Raw genomic sequence first — 24,872 nt, forward strand, 5'->3', positions numbered from 1 at the left:
TTTCAACTGTTCTGCCTTACTATTATTCGACCATGCTGGTCATTTATGAACATTTGAACATCTTGGCCATGTTATGTTATAATCTCCACCCGGCACAGCCAGAAGAGGACGGGCCACCCCACATATGCTCTCTCTAATTCTCTCTTTCTTTCTCTCTCTCGGAGGACCTGAGCCCTAGGACCGTGCCCCAGGACTACCTGACATGATGACTCCTTGCTGTCCCCAGTCCACCTGACTGTGCTGCTGCTCCAGTTTCAACTGTTCTGCCTTGTTATTATTCGACCATGCTGGTCATTTATGAACATTTGAACATCTTGGCCATGTTCTGTTATAATCTCCACCCGGCACAGCCAGAAGAGGACTGGCCACCCCACATAGCCTGGTTCCTCTCTAGGTTTCTTCCTAGGTTTTGGCCTTTCTAGGGAGTTTTTCCCAGCCACCGTGCTTCTACACCTGCATTGCTTGCTGTTTGGGGTTTTAGGCTGGGTTTCTGTACAGCACTTTGAGATATCAGCTGATGTACGAAGGGCTATATAAATAAATTTGATTTGATTTTATGTTAATGAAGAACATTCTGCATTCATGTTGTAATCCATTTCAAATTCATGTTGTAGCCCATTTTGCAAAAATAAAGTAACCCTATTTAGCTGGCCGACATAACTTCCCATAAAGTAGAGTGCTGTGTGTCAAATGGATAGGCAAAGGTGTGTCAGAAATGATTAGGTTAGAGAAAGGGATAGCAACTTTTAGCAGCATTACTTGGTTGTCAACAATATCCTGCGAAGGGAGGATAAGGGGTGAAATTGAGAGATTGGTGATACATGATACACACCTGTCTATGTATTATGCATACAGATGCATATGCAATAGTCACAACTCCTATTGAAAGAGGAAATTCCCCTGGGCCTGGGTTAAAGTCGACTTCTACTAACTGAGGCGTGCATTGTACACACTGTCAACATGCACACTTCCTCATAGTGTAGGGCACCAGCAACCTTTGGAACTGCTAAACATACAGAGACAAGGAGAGTACGAACAAAAGACTTGAAAGTGAAATAAAAATAAAGGAAATAAAAAATATAGGTTGAAAGTAAAGAGGCAAGTAAAGACAGAATTGAGAGAGTGAGAGAAAGTTATGGGGACTTCAACTTGACCGAATGATCCGCTGCCATATCCTCTAGCAGTGGTGTCTGCCTGGGTAGAGGTGAACTGCAAAACGAACCAAGCAGTGGATTGTTCTATCAAACACAATTGGAGGACACGATCAGTGGATATACCTACAGGTTGATTCTGATTGGGCAAGAGATTGCACATTGGTGAGTACCGGTATGTTAGTCGGTCTGACTAACATGTGTTCTACATGTGTTGAGTTCAAGGTTGCACTACGCAGCATTACCTGTGGGATTCTGACCTAGGCCTATGATCAGAGGCACAGAAATAATGTTGCATCAGGCAAAGTAAAGCTAAATGGATATTGGTAAATACACTGTAAAAGTAAGATAAATACCTGATAGAGAAAGAGGACAAAAACCTGAAAATAATCACTAAGTGTATAAACCATTGCACAGTTTGCGGGGGGGTTATTAGATCAAGAGAAAGTGTATTGTCTATTCTGTTTTTATCAAAACTTGATCATTTTTGCCATAGCAGATTTCTTTCGAATCATCTCAATAGTTGTGTAAGAGGCACATTTAAAATATTTCCCGTCAATAAACATCACATGATGGGAAGGGTGGAGAAATATGTGATCTACTTGACAGGATGCTGGTGCTATCAAACTAACACAATTTTACTTTTACTTCCTGTGGTTAGTGGTAACAGCACAACAACTGTGTTTGGTGACTTCCTCTTGTTATAACGAAATCAAGACATCAGACTTGCCATAAATACAGTCCTTTTTGAGTACAGTCCTATTTGAGTATAAAAATGACTATTTGTGCCACAGGTGGTTGTGACTGAAACACAAGGCTGTGCTTGTGTTTCAGTGCCCTCCATAGGTTTGGGTTACACTCTGCAATGCTGATGGAAAAGGGAAAGGGGGATACCTAGTCAGTTCTACAACTGAATACATTCAACTGAAATGTGTCTTCTGCATTTAACCCAATCCCTCTGAATCAGAGAGGTGCGCAGGGCTCTATTAATCAACTTCCACGTATTCGGCGCAGGGAACAACTCACTATATACAGCAAAGAGCAATACTGTACTACATTGCAGCCACTGTAAAAACCCAGTATATAGACTTGATTAATTGTTAGCTCAACCGAGTTAGCTTGTTTAGCTTGTAAGCTATTTATGAACACATATGATCAAATAATACAATAAAAAGGTAGGTAATAATAAAATAATACATGACAGAACAATATTGTGTTAGATGTGTGTCTTCTTTCCTAGTGTTCTAACATTGCACAACCACGAGCTGCAGCATACGGAAAGCACAATATGTCAGATTTGAGATAAGCTTTCGAACCTAATATTCAGTCAGATTACCAGCAACTACAATTACTTAGGAGATGAGGTAAAAGAGAGAGAGAGAGTTAACACCAAGTCAGATATTTTATTTGCCCTAATACATTTCAGTGGGGGAAAAAGCAGGTGTTCATGATACGTAGTAACCTGTTATTGAGATAATGAATGACATCGACACTGGGACTAGTAGGGGCTTGTCAGTTGGTGAACTCTGGCTTTTAGGAGGGTAGTGTGTATGAGAACAGGACACAGAATCTGACCAAAGTGAATTTCACACAATCTGGAATCGTCCCAAATGTTGAGTCTGGGAATAGGTGCAGTACCTACAGTAGGCTACTGGTTAGATTCAAAGTGAACAGTGGACAGAGAGCCCCAGGTTGGGCGAATGTGTACAGGCCAATCCAGTCATTGACAGTTCAGACACACAATGCCCAGCCCCCGAGTTCCCAGAGGCTTAAAATACCCCCTCAGTGTTTGCACTTGCGATGAGGGGTGGTCCTAGTTGTACACCAAGTCACATTTCACTGGACAGGGGATCCCAAGAGGACAGCATGACCCAAATCTAGAATGGGCGGTTAGGAGCAATTCCCTCTATAACTCAGAAGAGCACGGATGCAGATTCCATACTGATCAAAAATGGAAACGCAACATGTAAAGTTTTGGTCCCATGTTTTATGAACTGAAATATGCACAAAAAGCTTATTTCTCTCAAATTGTGTGCAAAAATGTGTTTACATCCCTGTTAGTGAGCCTTTCTCCTTTGCCAAGCTAATCCATCCACTTGACAGGTGTGACATATCAAGAAGCTGATTAAACAGCATGATCATTACACATGTGCACCTTGTGCTGGGGACAATAAAGATCACTCTAAAATGTGCAGTTTTGTCACACAACACAATGCCACAGATGTCTCAAGTTGTGAGGGAGCGTTCGATTGGCATGCTGACCGCAGGAATGTCCACCAGAGCTGTTGCCAGAAAAATTAATTTCATTTCTCTATCAGCCCAGAAACTCCACGTCTGGCTTCTTCACCTACGGGGTCCTCTGAGACCAACCACCCAGACAGCCGATGAAACTGAGGATATTTCTGTCGGTAATAAAGCCAGTTTGTGGGGAAAAACTCATTCTGATTGGCCGGGCCTAGCTCCCCAGGAGGTGGGCATATGCCCTCCCAGTCATCTGAAATCCATAGATTAGGGGCTAATTAAAATATTTCAATTGACTGATTCCCTTATATAAACTGTAACTCAGTAAAAAAATTGCAATTTTTGCGTTTATATTTTTGTTCAGTAAAGTTATTGTTTTGACTTAGGTGTCAGTAGAAATAGACCTGGATCTATCATTGAAGTGAAGGGTTTGTGTGTTGGCATTCACACTCTATTAGCCTCTGATTTAGCCCACAATTCAGAATCTTCAAATTATCACATTATGACAAAGATTAGGAAAAGACACTGAAGACTCTGTCCACCTGTTTATGATGTTTTATAGGCCTACTGGGCCACTAAATATTCCATTACCATCACAGCAATGAAAAAAGTGGTAGTGGAACCCAAACTGTCATTCTTAAGCTACAGCACACAACATTCCTACAATGTTTCCACAACCACGCTAGTTTTGGAAATCCCAGACCCTGGACCAACGTAAGCTAGACAATGGCACAAGGTCTTGGGACGATGTCAGATTCTCATTTCAAAAGGAGAAAACATTTTGCAGGGAGGGTCCTCTTCAGACAACTCTCAACAAATCACGAGTTTGGTTGAAACGGGTTTAAAATGTGGTGCTCATGTTTAGCTAGGGCAACAAGCGGATACGGCAGTGACGGCACCGGTGACGCACAGCCCATTTCCGTCTCGTCCTCTCTGTCCCAACTGACCCCGGAAAAAAAACAGACATGTAAGCCGGAACATCGGGGGAGGCAACCCATCTGTCTAGAGACTACAACCAGGCCATAACGTTAGCGTCCCCTCCCAATACTGTGGGGTTGTATCATCAGGGAGATTTCCCATGGGGCATTCCGTGTCCTGTCATTTTGGTCAGCTATAAATAGTCTAGCTAGATGCATTCCCATCCAGATCCATGATGTGCACATACAGCCTGTGTCTCTGGTAAAGTACGTAAACTGACAGGCAGACAGATGGGAGAGCATGAATACTGGATAGTAGTGATACAGGGATGACCTTCACGAGACAGGGAATCAGGTGCTTGAGGTTCAGGTGTGATGCTGCTATGACATTCATGGACGGTATCTCGGACTAAAATCAACAACCAAAAAATGATCAACGCAAAACAATCTTAAGTAGTTGAGGTTTGGATGTTGACATTTGAGTCATTCCTTTCAATTAATTGTATTCCTTAAAAAAAAATCTAAACTATTTCTCCCCCTCTCTTCCAGACAAAGAGAGTTAGGATGGAGGGAGAGAGTCCTCAGAGAAGAAGCTGGAGCTTTTCCTCTTTCTATCCCAAACGTGAGCATCCATTACATTACATTTACATTTAAGTCATTTAGCAGACGCTCTTATCCAGAGCGACTTACAAATTGGTGCATTCACCTTATTACATCCAGTGGAACAGCCACTTTACAATAGTGCATCTAAATCTTTTAAGGGGGGTGAGAAGGATTACTTTATCCTATCCTAGGTATTCCTTAAAGAGGTGGGGTTTCAGGTGTCTCCGGAAGGTGGTGATTGACTCTGCTGTCCTGGCGTCGTGAGGGAGTGTGTTCCACCATTGGGGAGCCAGAGCAGCGAACAGTTTTGACTGGGCTGAGCGGGAACTGTACTTCCTCAGTGGTAGGGAGGCGAGCAGGCCAGAGGTGGATGAACGCAGTGCCCTTGTTTGGGTGTAGGGCCTGATCAGAGCCTGGAGGTACTGAGGTGCCGTTCCCCTCACAGCTCCGTAGGCAAGCACCATGGTCTTGTAGCGGATGCGAGCTTCAACTGGAAGCCAGTGGAGAGAGCGGAGGAGCGGGGTGACGTGAGAGAACTTGGGAAGGTTGAACACCAGACGGGCTGCGGCATTCTGGATGAGTTGTAGGGGTTTAATGGCACAGGCAGGGAGCCCAGCCAACAGCGAGTTGCAGTCATCCAGACGGGAGATGACAAGTGCCTGGATTAGGACCTGCGCCGCTTCTTGTGTGAGGCAGGGTCGTACTCTGCGGATGTTGTAGAGCATGAACCTACAGGAACAGGCCACCGCCTTGATGTTAGTTGAGAATGACAGGGTGTTGTCCAGGATCACGCCAAGGTTCTTAGCGCTCTGGGAGGAGGACACAATGGAGTTGTCAACCGTGATGGCGAGATCATGGAACGGGCAGTCCTTCCCCGGGAGGAAGAGCAGCTCCGTCTTGCCGAGGTTCAGCTTGAGGTGGTGATCCGTCATCCACACTGATATGTCTGCCAGACATGCAGAGATGCGATTCGCCACCTGGTCATCAGAAGGGGGAAAGGAGAAGATTAATTGTGTGTCGTCTGCATAGCAATGATAGGAGAGACCATGTGAGGTTATGACAGAGCCAAGTGACTTGGTGTATAGCGAGAATAGGAGAGGGCCTAGAACAGAGCCCTGGGGACACCAGTGGTGAGAGCGCGTGGTGAGGAGACAGATTCTCGCCACGCCACCTGGTAGGAGCGACCTGTCAGGTAGGACGCAATCAAGCGTGGGCCGCGCCGGAAATGCCCAACTCGGAGAGGGTGGAGAGGAGGATCTGATGGTTCACAGTATCGAAGGCAGCCGATAGGTCTAGAAGGATGAGAGCAGAGGAGAGAGAGTTAGCTTTAGCAGTGCGGAGCGCCTCCGTGAGACAGAGAAGAGCAGTCTCAGTTGAATGACTAGTTTTGAAACCTGACTGATTTGGATCAAGAAGGTCATTCTGAGAGAGATAGCGGGAGAGCTGACCAAGGACGGCACGTTCAAGAGTTTTGGAGAGAAAAGAAAGAAGGGATACTGGTCTGTAGTTGTTGACATCGGAGGGATCGAGTGCATCCATGTCATCCTTCTATTCACTGGCCCAGGTGTTCAAAACAGGCAGATGGCACTTGCCTTGACAAAAAAAAACATTTTTAACTGTCTTGACGGTGTGTCAGTGTTATCATTTATTAAATCATATTTATTCATGTATTATTATATTATTTTAGCTAAGTTGATACATACAGTACTTGCATGAACATTCATCATTACTGTCCATTTTTTCGAAACTGTGATAAAACATTCCTTCATATACATGTACATCACAGAAGTTTGGTGTAAATTCCAAAAGAGGTTGAAGTAGAACTTCTTGATGCTTAATGTCAATCCAAGGTAAACAGCTAACAGATGGCCAAGAGACTGGATTTAGACGGAGAGGGCAGCAGTTCTACTCCTCGGTGCGCGAGGCCTCAAAAAACGGTGAGTGGCCCGTCACTTAAACATCTACCATTGCTCTCTCTTTCTCCTTCTCTCTCTGAATATGAACAGTGTTATACCGAACATGCAAGTAAAGGATGAATTGCTGTTGTGGTGGTTCTTCTTCTTCTAGAGAGGGTTCTAGAGGAGAGGGAGGAGGTTGATGCTCCTGTGACGGGAGCCTCAGGAGGACCCACCCATCTGGTCCAGCTGAGACCGATGGCTGACCGGCTAAAGAGTAAACATACCTTACTATTCACCTAACTATTCTCAACATCATGGATGCTATGATCAAATCAAAGCAATGTTATCTGTCACATGCTTCATAAACAACAGGTATAGACTAACAGTGAAATGCTTACTTACTGGCCCTTCCCAACAATGCAGAGAGAGAAAAAAAGAAATAATAGAAAAACATAATAACACAAGGAATAAATACACCATGAGTAACAATAACTTGGCTATATACACAGGGTACCAGTACCGAGTTGATCTGTAGGGGTACGAGGTAATTGATGTAGATATGGACATATAGGTAGGGATAAAGTCATAGGCAACTGGACAGATAACAAACGGTAACAGCAGAGTATGTGATGAGTCAAAAGAGTTTAAAGGGTCAATGCAAATAGTTTAAAGGGTCAATGCAAATAGTTCAATAGTTAACCAATAGCTACGTGGGCAAACTATTTAGCGGTCTTATGGCTTGGGGGTAGAAGCTGGTCAGGGTCCTGTTGGTTCCAGACTGCATCGGTACCGCTTGCTGTGCAGTAGCTGAGGGAACAGTCTATGACTTGGGTGGCTGGAGTCTTTGACCATTTTTAAGGCCTTCGTCTGACATTGCCTGGTGAAGAGGTTATGGATTGCAGGGAGCACGGCCCTAATGATGTACTGGGCTGTACGCACTACCCTCTGTAGCGCTTTGCGGTTGGATGCTAAGCAGTTGCCATACCAAGCGGTGATGTAGCCAGTCAAGATGCTCTCAATGGTGCAGCTGTAGAATGTTTTGAGGATCTGAAAGCCCATGCCAAATCTTTGCAGCCTCCTGATGGGGAAGAGGCAGTGTTGTGCCTTGTCCACGACTGTGTTGGTGTGTGTGGACCATGATCATTCCTTAGTGATGTGGACACCGAGGAACAAAGCTCATGACCCACTCCACTACAGCCCTGTCGATGTGGATGGGGTGTGCTCGGCCTTCCATTTTCCTGTAGTCCACGATCAGCTCCTTTGTCTTGCCAACGTTGATGGAGAGGTTGTTGTGCTGGCACCACACTGCCAGGTCACTGACCTCCTCCCTATAGGCTGTCTCATCATCGTTGGTGATCAGGCTAAACACTGTCATGTCGTCAGCAAGCTTAACAATGGTGTTGGAGTTGTGCGCGGGTGAACATGGAGTAGAGGAGGCGACTAAGCACGCACCCCTGAAGGACCCCCGTGTTGAGGGTCAGCGTGGCGGATGTGTTGTTGCCTACCCTCACCACCTGGGGGTGGCCCGTCAGGAAGTCCAGGATGATGCTTCACTGTATGTGTTGAATAATGTCACATCACTAATCTGTATAGAATAAGTGTATAGGACATGTGTATAGGATAGCTTGTGCATGTAGGATCTTGCGTTAAAAAGAGGAAATGGAGAGAGGGAAATTCATGGTGAGAACCATCATTATGGAACTATTGGTGGCATTTGATTGTGTAGGCTACTACCAAAAAACAAGTTACTACCAAAATAAAAGTTCAAAATACAAGTTGATAACATCTAGGAATGAGTTTGGAGACCTCATGTTGGTGTGTTCTTCAACTTCCTCTCACTTGCAATTCAGTCATAATTCACTGTTTTTATGTGCACTAGTATGCCTACATAACTACTGAAAACAAGAAGTGTCACTTTATTTATGGCTGTGAACCAGTAATATTAGGCTATTTGAGGAAGAAAACTTAAAGAATAGGGATGAAATATGTTTTGTCTACTTTTCTTTAAAAGAAAACAACAGTGTAATTTCTTGAATTATGAATCATTTGCACCCAAGGTCATGTGCTTGATGATTAATCATTGTTTACCTGAGTAGGAGAAGCACACCTGTAAATGTATAGAGGGGATTTGATTCAATTGGCCCGGGTTGCACTTGGTTATGGCCCATCACGTGACTGGGGCCAAACCGGAGAGGGAGGCGCGCCCTGCTCAAATCGAACCATAATCTTTCCATAACATTTATGTTTGAATTTTCAAAATAGTGAATGCCTTCATAAAAAGGCATGTGCAAGACAAACAGCTAACATAATGAGGGTCACGTTCCCCTACTCAGACGTTGCATGCATCAACCAATGCCACGTCATCGACTGTGCCATCGAGCACCAGATTGCTATAACATATGGGTCGTGCTCCCCTGCTCAAACTTTGCTGACACATACCATATCTTACAACGTCTGGATAAGTATTTTAAGTAACTGCTAACCACATATGTTATAGCAATCTGGTGCCCAACGGCCCAGTCAATGATGTGGCACGCAACCATTGGTTGATGCATTTCACATCTAAGCAGGGGAACGTGACCAACATGTGGTTAGCAGATATGTAAAATACCTATCCAGGCGTTGTAAGATTTGGCATGTTTCAGCAACACCTGGAAAGAGAAACGCGCCGAAATCTTAGATAACATCCCAACATGAGGCTCCGCATATACCCATTTTATTAGGGCTTCACATGAAACCTATTTTTATTCTTAGAATTTTTTTTTTTTTACAATGTCAACTAACTCATTCCGCTACCCAAGAATAGTAAACCCCCCTTTACAGGCTCAAATAGCCGACCAGAAAGCCTGTTACCAACCCTTAGTAAACTTCTGGAAAAAATTGTGTTTGACCAGATACAATGGTATTTTACAGTAAACAAATTGACAACAGAATTTCAGCATGCTTATAGGGAAGGACACTCAACAAGCACAGCACTTACCCAAATGACTGATGATTAGCTGAGAGAAATTGGTGATAAAATGATTGTGGGGTCTTTTTAGACTTCAGTGCACCTTTTGACATTATTGATCATAGTCTACTGCTGGAAAAAAAAAACGTATGTGTTATGACTTTACACCCCCTGCTATAATGTCGATAAAGAGTTACTTGTCTAACAGAACACAGTGGGTGTTCTGTAATGGAACCATGTCAAATATAATCCAGTTAGAATCGGGAAATCCCCAGGTTAGCTGTTTAGGCCCCTTGCTTTTTTCAATTTTTACTAACGACATGCCACTCACTTTGAGTAAAGCCAGAGATGTATGAGAATGATTCAACACTATACACGTCAACTACTACAGCGACTGAAATGACTGCAACACTCAACAAAGAGCTGCAGTTAGTTTCAGAGTGGATGGCAGGGAATAAGTTAGGAACTAAATATTTCTTAAACTACAAGCATTGTATTTGGAACAAAACCCTAAACCTCAACTAAATCTTGTAATAAATAATGTGGAAATTAAGCAAGTTGAGATGACAACACTGCTTGGAGTAACACTAGATTGTAAACTGTCATGGTCAAAACATATTGATGCAGTAGTAGCTAAGATGGGGAGAAGTCTGTCTATAATAAAGCGATGCTCTGCCTTCTTAACAACACTATCAACAAGGCAGGTTCTACAGGCCCTAGTTTTGTCGCACCTTGACTACTGTTCAGTCGTGTGGTCAGGTGCAACAAAAAAGGTCTTAGGAAAATTGCAATTAGCTCACAACAGGGCAGCACAGCTGGCCCTTGGATGTACACAGAGAGCTAATATTAATAAAATGCATGTTAATCTCCTGGCTGAAAGTGGAGGAGAGATTGACTTCATCACTACTTTTATTTATGAGAGGTATTGACATGTTGAACTACTGGCACATAGCTCGGACACCCATGCATACCCCACGAGACATGCCACAAGAGGTCTCTTCACAGTCCCCAAGTCCAGAACAGACTATGGGAGGCACACAGTACTACATAGAGCCATGACTACATGGAACTCTATTCCACATCAAGTAACTGATGCAAGCAGTACAATTAGATTTTAAAAAACAGATTAAAAAACACCTTATGGAACAGCGAGGACTGTGAAGCAACACAAACATTGGCACAGACACATGCACACACACACACACACACACACACACACACACACACACACACACACACACACACACACACACACACACACACACACACACACACACACACACACACACACACACACACACACACACACATAACATACACACTATACATACACATGGATTTAGAAATGTAGATATGTGGTAGTGGTGGAGTAGGGGCCTGAGGGCACACAGTGTGTTGTGAAATCTGTGAATGTATTGTAATGTTTTAAAATTGTATAAACTGCCTTCATTTTGCTGGACCCCAGGAAGAGCAGCTTCTGCTTTGGCAGCAGCTAATGGGAGATCCATAATAAATACAAATATAAACTCAAGCATAGATTGGTAACTTTTGTTCTAATTTGGCACACAAAAACTAGAGGTCATGCGTATCTTCGATCAAAAATAATGTCACTGATCATCCTATAGGTGGCGCTGTTATAAGCAGTCTCACTTAAACCCTCATATCCGCGTCCCTATGTTTGTAGGTATCTTTCCTCATGCTGGCCAAATTTGCCTTAATGGGACTTAATAAGGTCTGTCAGGATAGATTTTTGTCTGTATTGAACTTCTTTTTTTTGTGTGAAAAATGTCTTCTCGTGAACCATATGTCCAAATATCTCCAAGTGGATTGGTTAATAGATGGCTGAGTTATTTATAAATCAGGAAATCAGATATTACATGTCCATGTAAGTCCTTTGTAATTCCACTGCATAATGGCCTATTACCACGATGAACCATGTTAGGTTTGGCATTGATGTCTTATAAAATAAGGAACCTATTAACAATTAACTTTTTGGATTATGTAATGCTAATGTTTAAAAAATCATAAAAAATATTCATCTCATGGACTAGAAGTCAGATTCACTCCAAATGTTGTATCATCACAATAGTCCCTAAATAGTTTGAGAAAATAGTGTTACTGCATTCAAAGATGGCCACACCATATCAGTAGATTCATATTAGCACATATGCTAATATGAAGAAAACAATCAACTTTAGAAATCTTCTTCTCATGAACCATAGGACGAAATTACAGCATGGCACATGTCTTAACTTCTTTGGGATAGGGGGCAGTATTTTCAGGTCCGGATGAAAAGCATGCCCAAAGTAAACTTCCTGTTTCTCAGGCCCAGAAGCTAGGATATGCATATAATTAGTAGATTTAGATAGAAAACACTCTAAAGTTTCTAAAACTGTTAAGAACATGCCTGTGGTACAACAGAATTTATTTGGCAGGCGAAACCCCGAGGACAAATCATCCGGGAATTTTTTGTTGTAGAGATGACTGTGTTTTCAATTAGTTTCTATGGGATAATAGATTTATGAGGCATCTGTTTGCAGTTCCTATGGCTTCCACTAGATGTCTAAAGTCTTTAGAAATTGGTTGATGTTTTTCCTTTGAGAAATGAAGAAGAAGCCTTTTCTTTTCTGGGTATCAAGCCTAGTGGACTGTTTTGTTTGGGGCGCGCGACCTGGAACTCGCTCCACATTAATTTTATCCCTTATTGAACGCAGTATATTACAGTCTTAAATTTGATCGATTATTTACGTTTTAAAATACTTAAAGTTGGATTAGGAAAGTTGTTTGAAATGTTTGGACAATGTTTTTTTGTTAACTTATTAGATAATTTGTAGTCATGTTGGGCAAGTTGGAACTGGTGTTTTTCTGAATCAAATGCCCCAAATAAATGGACATTTTGGGGATATAACAAAGGAATTAATCGAACAAAAGGGCAATTTGTGATGTTTCTGGGACATATTGGAGTGCCAACAGAAGAAGACCTTCAAAGGTAAGGCAAGAATTATATTGTTATTTCTGAGTTTTGTGTCACGCCTGGCTGGTTGAAAAATGTTGTCATGCATTTGTATGATGGGTCGCTGTCCAGATAATCGCATGGTTTGCTTTCGCCGTAAAGCCCTTTTGAAATATGACACGGTGGTTGGATTAACAAGAAGTTAAGCTTCATTTGGGTGTATTGCACTTGTGATTTTATGAAAGTTAAATATTTCTAATAATTTAATTTGAACTTGGAGCTCTGCCATTTCACCGGATGTTGTCAAATTGATCCCGCTAACGGGATTTGATCCATAAAAAGTCTTTAACTTAGTTTGACAAAATCTAAGTGTTGGCTGAGTTATTGACAAATCAGAAAGTCTGATTTTATGTGTCCATTTAAACCACTGTAAATCCACTCCAGAGGGGCCTATCAACTTGAAGCTTTTCATCGCTATCATGAATGTCCTTAAGATACATTTGGTATTGTGTCTAAAAACAAGGAAACTATAAATAACTCATTCTTCATCTGCAATCATCTTCTCCTCTTGAACCATAAGTCAGATTCACTTCAGATTTTGTATTTAAACTCATTACATCATCTTTAATGGTTTTGAGAAAATATTTTTGCAGCATTCAAATATGGCCACACTGTACCTATAGATGCACTTTAGCACATATGCTAATTCAAAAAATACTTTAATCTTCTAATAATGTCATCACTGATTGCACATAATGTAAGATAGTTCTTACATGATAGAGTGCTTGCTTTGTTATCCAACTGATCTTGTGTCCTTTCTGTCATCCTGTGAACCCCGTTCATTGCTGCTCGCAGCTATATTTTTACTATTGTCTTCTTGACTCACGAGAAGCAACGACCTGTAATTCTACAGTTACTATCAAATGAATAGTTATACACATTGGTAGCGCGTAATTGTATCCGATGAAGCACATCCACGTGAAGGGAAAAGGGTGACAATTGCTAAAACATAGGCGCGCGCATGCGCACAGTTACAGTGTAACTCGACATCCAGCGAAGCCAACCCGTGAACAGCATGCGTTGTGTACTCTCCTTACGCTACAAACGGAACGAGGTCGATAAAACAAATAGTCTGCGGAAACGATCCAGAGAAATAAGATAACATTGAGTGTTAAACCTGTGAGAGCCATGAGTGGAGATGAGGTGCAGAGGAGGATTCGAAAAACACATGGACTAAAACATACGAAGCAGAGATGGAGTGAGTAAGACTATCATTACATCAACCTAATGTATAGTCTTAAAAATGTAAATTGTTTACATCAACTGTTAAAGCTGTTTCAATGAAGTCACAACTCGCGGTCCGACTCCGCCAGTGCCAACAAGTGATAGGCTAGCGCAACATTGTAGTCATTTTCGGCCTAAAAGTTTATTTGCCGTGGGAAAATGTTTTTCAATGACGATCCTCTTGTTAAGAGAGGCAAATAACCTGAACAGCTTTTCTGTTGACTTAACATGGTGTGGCCACTACGCATGAAGCTGGGCTGAGTAGCCTATAATGTCGCGTTCAAAACAACTGGGACCTCGGAAATCTTCGACTTCAGTGCGTTCAAGACAACTGGGAACTTGGGAAAAACGAGCTCTGACTGGGAAAATCGCTTTGAACGGTCATCCAACTATGAATTTCAAGTCGGGAACTCGGGCATCCTTCTAGAGCTCCGTCTTTCCAACCTGCACATCACTGACGTCATGATTTGACATCGTTTTTACCTGAGCCGAGTTCGCAAATGGATTGAAAGCACCATTATTGCACCTTCCCACATGATCAGGACACTGCAAGATCTGGCATGAGAAAGCCTTGGGAAATGTACCTCTATCCATCGACGTGTGAGGGCCCTGTACTCCTCTAATTATACCATTATCCAAAATTATATATGGAGAAGATTGAAGTACTGCAATTTTTTTATTAAACTGCTGTTTTTGTCATTTGGCTAGCTAATGTTAAAGCAACCCATTGGATTCAACAACACTTCCTGTAGCTACTAGCATGCTGATGGAAACATCCAGTTTAATTTTTTTTAAACGATCAGTATTCCAATCATCTCGATTCACCATTCATCATTTGAAAATAATTAGGAGTACAGTGACATATTCCACCCCTGATTTAAGGCATGTTTCCCCAGCCATATACCACGCCAGCCTCTGACTGTCCACATTTTGGTATAGCCTAAAACTGTTCAGACTGGAGTGAAGAAATACATTTAGGTTGAGTAGACCTAACTATATGTATGTAACAGCACTATATTTGATGGGGGGGTTCTTCTTTCTAACGTTGTAAATCACTTCCTTGTTGAAACATACATTCCATATGTTTCCACCTCACTTGTGATATGTCTTAACTATATTGTTCTATTTGTAGCCCTGTCTGCTAGTTTTTTTGCCTAGATTTAACAAGGGTGGTGTAAAGTACTTAATTTTAAGTAAAAATACTTGAAAGTACTAATTAAGTAGATTTTCAGGGGTATCTGTTCTTTGCTATTCATATTTGTGACAACTTTTACTTCACTACATTCCCAAAGAAAAGAAGGTACTTTTTACTCCATACACTTGTTACATTTCGAATGCTTAGCAGGACATGAAAATGGTCCAATTCACACACTTATCAAGAGACATCCCTGCTCATCCATATTGCCTGATCTGACTGACTCACTAAACACAAACGCTTTGTTTGTAAATTATGTTGGAGTGTGCCCCTGGCTATCCATAAATAAATAAAAAAACAAGAAAATGGTGCCATCTGGTTTGCTTATTATAAGGAATGTGAAAGGATATATACTTTTTCTTTTGATACTTGAATTCAATTTACTTTTGATACTTAAGTATATTTAAAACCAAGTACTTTTAGACTTTTACTCAAGTAGTATGTTACTGGGGGACAATTGGGTACTTTTTCCACCACTGCCTATGCTACAGATGATCCCTCCCCTTTGAAGGCCATTGCACCTTTCACATAAATTGCAGTTGGTCGACTAGTATGGCATTACGGGGACCTTTAACAGCTGACTGCACATATTAGGGACTGGAATGTGGCTGTTGACACAAAAATGAATTAGAGACGAGTGAGACTGTTTTGGTGTACATTTTTCAAGCCGCAGGACCAAAACCATGAAGCATGGACTTTAGCGAACTATTTTGGTCATATCTCAAGTGCAATAATACTTTAAAAGATGACATTCAGGTAAAGGTTTAGGGAAGCAGAGAGTGAGTTTGAGAGAAAGAGGGAGTGAGAGTCATGCCAGAATAAAGTTACCTATCCCTCTTTGGATGTAGTTGAGGCTTGCTGGCTGCCAGAAATGTTGTTGTAACATGTTATATAGCCTGAGGGAAAGGCAGCACGCCCTGTGATGGAGAATGGCTGTTACACCTACGCAGTATGTAAGCGTTGCTGTTCATATATTCTTCTAGTGCAGTGTTTCCCAAGCCTCTTTTCGAGTAACCCAGACAGTTCCACTTATTTTATGAATTCCTGAACTATCCCATCTGATTCAAATACTGAAGGGCTTGGTGATTAGTTGACTAATTGAGTTAGGTGTGCAATTTTAGTTTAAAAAAAACAACCTAAAGTCAGTATTTGTTCAGTGTTTTTATGTCTGAACGAAAAACCTCCTTGGAGGTCCAAGTGTGTTTCCTGTATTTAACTTTGAAATTGGTGGTAAATAAATATGTAGAACAAGGTGGTTGGACCACATCCAATTGCTGGACAGAAAAAAGCAAATATAGGTAAAAAGTAATTTCCCAACTGTCATGTTTCCCAGCAATTTATTTCCCAACTGTGTCAGGTTCAAATGATGTGCCTAGTAAATGTGTCTGCAGTGCAGCTAGCAAGAGAGCCATTTGAATTACTGTGAGAAGAGGCGTAAAATTGTCGAGAAACGTTCGGTGTTCTGGTAAAAATCTGTTGAGTAGGTATGTGGTAATGATTAGGTAATGTTTAATCTCTTTCTGCGTGTTAAAACATTTGTGATCATACTGAGACTGTTGAACCTAGATCAGTATGGATAAACGTAGGAGCTGTGGTAGGTTTAGGAATTAGAGCACGAGTCTCTAAAAGACAGCGTTTGTTTACATCTTTCTTTTGGCAGCTCAGGAACTAGGAAAGATAGTTAAGGTATTCATTTGGTGGTTGGAAAAGCAGTGGCATGTATACGTGAATGCCAAGGGAAGCCAGGCTTCCCCCCAAAAAATGACCAAGGAAAAAAACGTGTAAAATAACTTATCTTTCATCTGTGTTTCATAAATGTCCTTCAATAGGCTGAATGTATCTCACCGGAGAAAGCATCCAATCAAACAAAACACCACCACTCTGTCTTAGTGTAGCCCATCTATGCTGTCTGGTCAAAAAGTGTATGACATTGCTGTCGCCCTTAGCATTGAATTCAAAGGAAGCCAGCGAGCATTTGGCCTCCCTTGATTAAAAAAGAAATCTAAAATAATAGCTCAACTGAGTGAGCTCAGCTGTGAATGGTCCTTGCGCACCAAAAAAAGTGTCACGGGGAGGCAGTTTGGAATTGGCTTCACACCAATCACATTTGAAGCCAAACGTAATTTACATTTGAAGCCAAACGTTACATCTTGTTGTGTCATTGTCCTCCTGTGGCTAGCTAGCTAAAATCGCCCCTTTCCTAAATTTGGCATGGATGGAGATGGTTTTGGACTTGTGTTTTTACTTCTCCGTACTGGCCAATAATTATAATGGCGATTCTGATTCAACCACCCTGAAGAAGGCACAGTGATGCCGAAATGTTGGTGTTTTACCCAATAAATTACTGGAAGTTTATTTATATGGCCTGAGAGGATGGAAGTTCAATATGTAGCTAGATGTAGTAACGTTAGGCTAATGTTAACTAGCTGGCCTGGCGCATTGTTGCCCATGAATGGAAGTTGGGCTAGCCAGCAAGCAATTTAGCCAGGAAAGCATATATATGGAAAGCATATATAACAGAGTCATAGACCGTTTGTTTAGGCAACATGTAAGAGGAGGCTGACATTGGCGTTTCTCTACAAATAGTGTGAGTCAACATGTTTTTTCTACTTACACACAGTACCATGGACAGCCACATCATATTTAGCTTACGCTAAATGGACTAAATCGTTTTTGGTATCTTTTAGTTGTCACTGTATTAGACTAAGATTAGAGGATGAAATGGTGCTGGAATAGTGGTAGCAGCGGCTATTTTCTTTGACATGTGGTTCTAAATCAATAGTCCGAAAAATGTTTTGCTTGACCAAATTAACTTGCTTGACTGTTTGTTACATGCAATATGTTTTATGGACTTCACCGGACAGATGTTGCTCTCCGGTTTTGTGATGGGCTCAGTGCTAGTGAATGACACTCAACCTGTCTTCATCATAAGGGAGGTTTCTGAGTCAAAGGTGAACAAGATGATTAGCTCACTAAAGAACTCTAAAGCCAAAGATGTGTTTGGGATGGACTCTACCTTTCTTAAAAACTACAAAGAGTCACTCATTGGCCCCATTACTAAGGTCACCAACACATCTGTTGGTCTCGGTGTGTTTCCAAGGGTATGGAAGTTGGCCATAATAACGGCCATCTTTAAATCAGGCGACCCTGCTGACGTGAGTAACTACAGGCCCATTAGTATACTACCTGTGGTGTGAAAGGTTGTTGAAAAGTGTGTAGCAGAACAACTGATTGCCCACCTCAACAACAGCCCCTTCACATTACACTCCATGCAGTTTGGCTTCAGAGCGAAACACTCCACAGAAACGGCCAACTGCTTTCTTCTGGAAAATGTGAAGTCCAAGATGGACAAAGGGGGTGCTGTTGGGGCTGTGTTTCTGGACCTAAGGAAGGCTTTTGATACTGTTAACCATGAGATTCTCATCACAAAATTGTCCAAGTTCAACTTTTCCCCTGATGCCTAAGAGATGGATGAAATCATATCTTGAAGGCAGAACTCGGTGTGTCAGAGTGAGCAATGAGCTGTCGCCCACTCGTAGCTATGATGTGGGCGTGCCCCAAGGGTCAATACTGGGGCCCCTCCTGTTCAGCCTGTACATTAATGATCTGCCTTCTGTCTGTACTGGGTCTGAAGTTCAAATGTATGCAGATGATACAGTGATATATGTGCATGCAAAGAGCAAACAACAAGCTGCACAAGAACTCACTACTGTAATGGTCCAGGTTACAAAGTGGCTCAGTGACTCGTGTTTGCATCTCAATGTGAAAAAAAACTGTTTGCATGTTCTTCACAAAGAGGGCAACAGATGCTACTGAGCCAGATGTCTATGTGTCAGGGGAGAAGCTCCAGGTGGTATCCGATTTGAAGTACCTTGGCATCATACTTGATTCCAACCTCTCTTTTAAAAAGCATGTGAAAAAGGTAATTCAAATAACTAAATTCAACCTAGCTAATTTCCGATTTATACGAAATTGTTTGACTACAGAGGTAGCAAAACTGTACTTCAACTCTATGATACTCCCCCACTTAACATACTGCTTGACTAGTTGGGCCCAAGCTTGCTGTACAACATTAAAACCTATTCAGTCTGTCTACAAACAGGCTCTCAAAGTGCTTGATAGGAAGCCCAATAGCCATCATCATTGTCACATCCTTAGAAAGCATGAGCTCTTGAGTTGGGAAAATCTTGTGCAATACACCGACGCATGTCTTGTATTCAAGATCCTTAATGACCTGGCTCCCCCTCTACTCAATATTTTTGTTAAACAGAAAACCCAGACATATGGCAGCAGATCCACAAGGTCTGCCATGAGAGGTGACTGTATAGTTCCCCTAAGGAAAAGCACCTTTAGTAAATCTGCATTCTCTGTGAGAGCTTCCCATGTCTGGAATACACTGCCATCAGACACACATAAGTGCACCACATATCACACTTTCACAAAATGCTTGAAGACATGGCTAAAGGTCAATCAGATTTGTGAACATGGTCCCTAACTGTGTGTTGCCGCTTTCCATGTTGTCTGTTGTCTGTAGCTTGTAAGGTGTGGAAACACTTTGTTGCTTTTATTAATTTTGTCTTGCTGCTTTTTGTTCTATGTTGCTCTGTCTGTATGCTATGTCTTGCTTGTCCTATGTTGCTATGTTTTGCTTGTTCTATGTTGCTATTGTCTATATTGTAATTGTTTTTAATAACCTGCCCAGGGACTGCGGTTGAAAATTAGCCGGCTGGCTAAAACCGGCACTTTTACTGAAACGTTGATTAATGTGCACTGTCCCTGTAAAAATAAAAAATAAAAATATTTAAAAAAGATGTGGTTGAATTTCTTCTTCCACTGTGTCTTATTATATAGGCCTAAGGCTGAGACATCAGTCTTAAGTCATATGAACAGGTTATAGAGAAAACAACGTTATTATCACAACACATAGGTTGTAATACAGTGCCTTTGGAAAGTATTCAGACCCCTTGACTTTTTCCACATTTTGTTAGGTTACAGCCTTATTCAAATTTTTACATTTTCTACACACAATACCCCATAATGACAAAGCAAAAACAGGTTTTTAGAAAATGTTGCTAATTTATATAAAACAGAAATATCACATTTTACATAATAATTCAGACCCCTTACTCAGTACTTTGTTGAAGCAACTTGGGCAGCAATTACAGCCTCAAGTCTTCGTCGGTATGACACGACAAGATAGTCACACTTGTGTTTGGGGAGTTTGACCCATTCTTCTCTGAAGATCTTCTCATGCTTTGTCAGGTTGGACGGGGAGTGTTTTTTTAGGTCTCTCCAGAGATGTTCGATCTGGTTCAAGTCCAGGCTCTGGCTAAGCCACTCATGGACATTCAGAGACTTGTCCCGAAGCCACTCCTGTGTTGTCTTGGCTGTGTGCTTAGGGTCGTTGTCATGTTGGAAGGTGAACCTTCAACCCAGGGCCAGCCGACTAGAGCATACAGGTCGCATTGGTGGGTGGTATAAGGTGATTTGGTAACACAACAGATGGCACTGTGATAGACTGCATCCAGTTTGCTGAGTAGACTTTTGGAAGCTATTTTGCAGATGACATCGCCGGAGTCGAGGATCGGTAGGATAGTCAGTTTTACTAGGGTAATTTTGGCGGCGTGAGTGAAGGAGGCTTTGTTGTGAAATAGAAAGCCGATTCTAGATTGGATTTTTGATTTGAGATGTTTAATATGAGTCTGGAAGGAGAGTTTACAGTCTAGCCAGACACCTAGGTATTTATAGTTGTCCACATATTCTAGGTCGGAACCGTCCAGGGTGGTGATGCTAGTCGGGCGGGCGGGTGCGGGCAGTGAATGGTTGAAAAGCATGCATTTGGTTTTACTAGCGTTTAAGAGCAGTTGGAGGCCACGGAAGGAGTGTTGTATGGCATTGAAGCTCTGACATGCACTGTCAACTGTCGGACCTTATATAGACAGGTGTGTGCCTTTCCAAATGTCCAATCAATTGAATTTACCACAGGTGGACTCCAATCAAGTTGTAGAAACATCTCAATGATGATCAAGGGAAATGGGATGCACCTGAATTTTGAGTCTCATGGCAAAGGGTCCTAATACTTATGTAAATAAGGTATTTCTGTTTTATTTGTAGTAAAATTGCGAAAATTTCGAAAAACCTGTTCAGTTTTTCATTATGGGGTATTGTGTGTAGATTGCTGAGGATTTTTATTTTTTGAATCCATTTTACAATAAGGCTGTAAAGTGGAAAAAGTCAATGGGTCTGAATACTTTCCAAAGGCACTGTATGGCTTTTCTTTAATGGCTTGGCTTCCCCAGTGATTTTACCCAAGCACCACTACTGTGGAACAGCCCAAGTCGCTGACGAGAGCAACTGCATAACTGAAAGCTACTTATTATATAGCTGAGGTGTGCATGTATTTGACCTTGTGTTTCCACAGTGCTGATCTGCAACCCATAATGATGAGCAAGCATGGAAGTGAAATGTGCCACTTGTTCAGTCAGTTGGCTGGCTGTGGCACTAGTGTCCATTACTGGTTTAGCTGTTACACACACATAGACACTAGTTAATGCCTATTGTGTGACAAGACACATGAAATGGCAAACCATATGGTAATTTTGGCAGTAAGCCAATGTCTATTACATCTTAAGGTAGTGGTGTTGGATCAGTATCTATGATCCGTATTGAAATAACGTAGAACATCTGATGTTGTGGAAACGTTATGACAACCCAGTTTCACTGCATTCACAGAACTACCTGCACGAGTTGTGTTTTGACCTGCGTGTCTTTTCTCCTGTCCAGGTGAGCAACCTCAAAGCGCCGCCAATGGGAAAGAGAAAGACGCCCTGTCATTTGACCTCAGTGAGTAGCCCCATTGTGCACGGTACACCTTTTCAATTGTGACTTTACCCATAGCTCTAACAGTGTGTTCAAAAGTGTGACGTCAGAGGAAAATATACACTTTAGAGATGACATAATGATAACTCTGGAGGAACCCGTGGAGAGAAGCATCTAGCTGCAGTTTATGCGGGTTTATACCGCCTGGTCTGCGAAACTCAAAGGGGATGTTTGTGTGTCTCAGATGGTATCTTTGCATTTCATATGGTATGTGGGTGCGCAGCCTGAACTCGACATACCAGTCTGTGCCCTAGCTCTGGTCCAGGGCATTATGTTAGTGCGTTAGCATTGTAGTGATCAAAGTTTGGAGAGTTAGTGTTCAGGATTAATTTAGTTTAGCAAATTTTTGGATGCAATGTTGATGCCAAATCACTGGGCTCATACCCTATTGTCCATGAGGAGTTTTGCTACTTGAGCCTAGACTAGTTAGCTGATGATTAAGCTATAAGGTCAGAGGAGCACAGTCCAAATCGTTCCATTTGGTGCCTAATGAACGCGATCCTTAGGAGGTACTAATGATCTGTTGGTCCTGTGGTCCCTTCTAGGCACCGTCCAACCCAGCGAGGGTGAGAGAGGTGCCATCAAGAGGCTAAGCACCATGTGGTCCTCATTCCGGGGCAAACATGACAAAGACCGTGAGTATAAGGCTAGGGATGAAGAAAATGCGTTACATTTTGCTGGCGACTAACAGACCCTTATTAAATGGTCAACAAATAGCCCCCAAAAAATCTAAACAGTCAAATGACCTGCCCAACAGAAAATACTATACAAGGAATTTACATTTTTCATTAGGAGCTTAATGGAAACGTGCAACAATAGCAAGCCCATAGAACAACATTTTAAATTGATATTTTCACTGAAAACATCACCTTTAGCCAATAAGCATTGGATGCATCATCACATTTGCAGACTTATGTAAAACAACTAATATTCCTAAGGTGATAAATAGACGATGCGTTTTTTTCCCTTTGCACAGCCCCAGCTAGAGGAACATATTTTAGGAAGATCTGTCTTTTTAAAAACACATTTCATGCAATTCTACAACACTTTACATCACAAGGTAGCCTACTCTGCTGACAATGACAAACTGACATCAATAAAAACGACCTTGTCTTGAATGCAACCATCTAATCTCGGCCCACGAAATGGTGAGGTACACATTGTTCAATATGACGTCCAAATTATATTGTCCTAAAATAACTTTCCAGTAGCATTGACTCACCCAATGATAAAGACAGTGAGTATGCGCAATGCTCTCCGATAGTGCTAATAACATAGGCTATAGGTCGCTATTGTTCACTTTGGGAGTTGAGAATTTTGATAACAAAATACATATTGGAGTTGTTTTTGTCTTTTCTCGTATGTGTTTTTCCAGCGATTGTTATTTTGAAATATTTTAATAGGCCTAGCACTATTTTAGATGCGTTTCACTGCCTGCCGCAACGCAACAATCAGCTCTGAAATGTTCTGCTTCCAATATTGCGCACTTCCCAACTGAAGTCTATGGGCTTGTGATTTAAAACAAACCACAGCTATTTCTTAAAATAAGATAATGATCCTCTATGCCTAAATCATGTTCTCTGGTGTAATAATTTAAATTATTTAATTTATTTCTGTATAGACGGGAGTAGCTTAATTATATAATTTTGGCTAATTCAATTGACTTTTGGGGAAGCTAAGCTAAGACAATTGGACGTGCCACATATTAACGATCTTATTATTGAAAATAAAACTCCTGTAACGAAGCAGCTAATAAAACGTAATTTTCAAACATTTGCCAAAATGCAATTCGCGGGAAAACACTGTTCTAAACAGCGTACCTAATACGAGCGGATTCCTATGTGACAGAGAAGAAAAATCTCTGAAATGTAGAAAGAGGGGGGATCATATAGCATCAACTAGGAAAGGTTGCTAATATTTCTAGGACTGTGCCTTTGGCTTCTAGACAATGAAAAAGTTGATAAGAAACCATTATAACAATAGGGAAATGCTGCTTAATGGCATGAGAAAGTTCATTGAAAATAATTGCCACCACGTTTCTATGGTTGGATTTTGGCTAGGCTACTTTGAAGCAAGGTAAGACATGCTTCATTATTTGATGGATGGTAAAAGGTTCAGTGGTGGGTGACGCGCTGATCGCCTGCTTAATTACGAGTTGAGATTGAGAAATAAAAATAGTAGTACTTTTTAATCATGGCCATCAAAACAGTTTAACACACGATTGCATTTAGGTTATTTGTTGTGCAATGTCTAGGTTTACAAAAGCACGTTTCACTCCAGTAGCAGCTTTTTAAGGAACTGCTTTCATGCTGTCTGACAGGTGGTATAGCATATTCCGCTCCTCAAACTAGGCTCTGTATGCTATGCGAGTGTGATAAATAAAATCCATGAGGACTAATGACTAATACACACGCTCCAATTTAATTCCACAAAATTATGCAAATGAACCTATAGACTGATAAGCATGACTGGTCAAATGTATTTTCAGTGGCTAACCGATTCATGGTTAACCATTAACATCACTATTTAATGCTCCACAGAAACGCTTTGTTACTTAGAAACACTTCTTATTTTCTATTAAGTACTTCCTATTTCACACACAATACTTCCTAATTTACCAAGACCAAGGCCCTGTCCAGAATAACCCCTACCCACCTAAGGCATAGGCATTTGTGTATAGTAGATCATAAATGATTGGATGAATGTAGGCTAAACAGAGGTAATGGCCTCACCTTACACTCTGTCTAGCTAGGTGTCATTTGTTTAGACAGGACCAACAGGTTTGCCTAACTCCAAAGTAA

At 41.5% G+C, this 24,872-nt stretch overlaps 1 pseudogene; it reads left to right on the forward strand.

Annotated features, from left to right (window-relative positions):
• Positions 1–952: 952 nt before the first annotated feature.
• The window catches only part of LOC118361201 (DENN domain-containing protein 2D-like), a 37,072-nt pseudogene continuing 13,152 nt past the window's right edge, over positions 953–24,872 (forward strand).

Source organism: Oncorhynchus keta, chromosome 28, assembly GCF_023373465.1.
Source record: "Oncorhynchus keta strain PuntledgeMale-10-30-2019 chromosome 28, Oket_V2, whole genome shotgun sequence".
NCBI classification, from domain to species: Eukaryota; Metazoa; Chordata; class Actinopteri; order Salmoniformes; family Salmonidae; genus Oncorhynchus; species Oncorhynchus keta.